General features: G+C 65.7%; 1 protein-coding gene across 1 annotated transcript in view; it reads left to right on the top strand.

Annotated features, from left to right (window-relative positions):
• RAB42 (RAB42, member RAS oncogene family) overlaps window positions 1–615 on the top strand; it is a 3612-nt gene that overhangs the window by 1581 nt on the left and 1416 nt on the right.

The following is a 615-nucleotide window of genomic DNA, read 5'->3' as shown; positions in this document are numbered from 1 at the left end:
GGGGGGAGCCCCGGGAGCGCTGCCAGTGCTGATGGGGACAGGGGGACACGGGACCCTCCACCCCTGGGGATGTTTCCCCCCCATGCAGCCCCCTGCCCTTGGGTGACGCGCGGCGCTGCGTCCTCAGCCGGGCTCGGGTTTATCTCAAGACTTAATTTGGGGGGAGGGAGGGCTCTGAAAAAATAATCCTCCCCTCCAGGAGTGTTTTTAATAAACTTGAGGTTTTTTCTGCACTAAATAAAGGCTGTGCCGAGCGCTGGACCGCTGGCAGGGACATGCCACCGTGCTCAACCTGTGACACAGGGGATGCTTGGGGGGTTGGGGGGGTGTTGCTGGTGGGGTAACACACACACACACCCCCCGTCTGCACGTGGCTGTGTCACTTGATGGGTCTCATGTCCCCACCGTGACCACCCCCTGGGAAAATGGGAGCAGGCACTCCCCGGAGTGCTTCCAGCTGGACGGAACCAAGGAAAAAGGGATGGAAGGGGCCACCCAGCACCCATGGTGGGGCGGGAACGCCTCCCAGGTGGAGGAGCCCGGCTGCCTGCCCCTGTACATGCACCCGGCGCGGGGGCGGCGGGCCCCGGCCGGCGGCCGCGGGGCCGGGGGGGG

Source organism: Charadrius vociferus, unplaced genomic scaffold (genome assembly GCF_000708025.1).
Source record: "Charadrius vociferus isolate BGI_N301 unplaced genomic scaffold, ASM70802v2 scaffold877, whole genome shotgun sequence".
NCBI lineage: Eukaryota > Metazoa > Chordata > Aves > Charadriiformes > Charadriidae > Charadrius > Charadrius vociferus.
The sequence above is the reverse complement of the archived record's forward strand: the minus strand, read 5'-3'. Positions and strand labels throughout refer to the sequence as shown.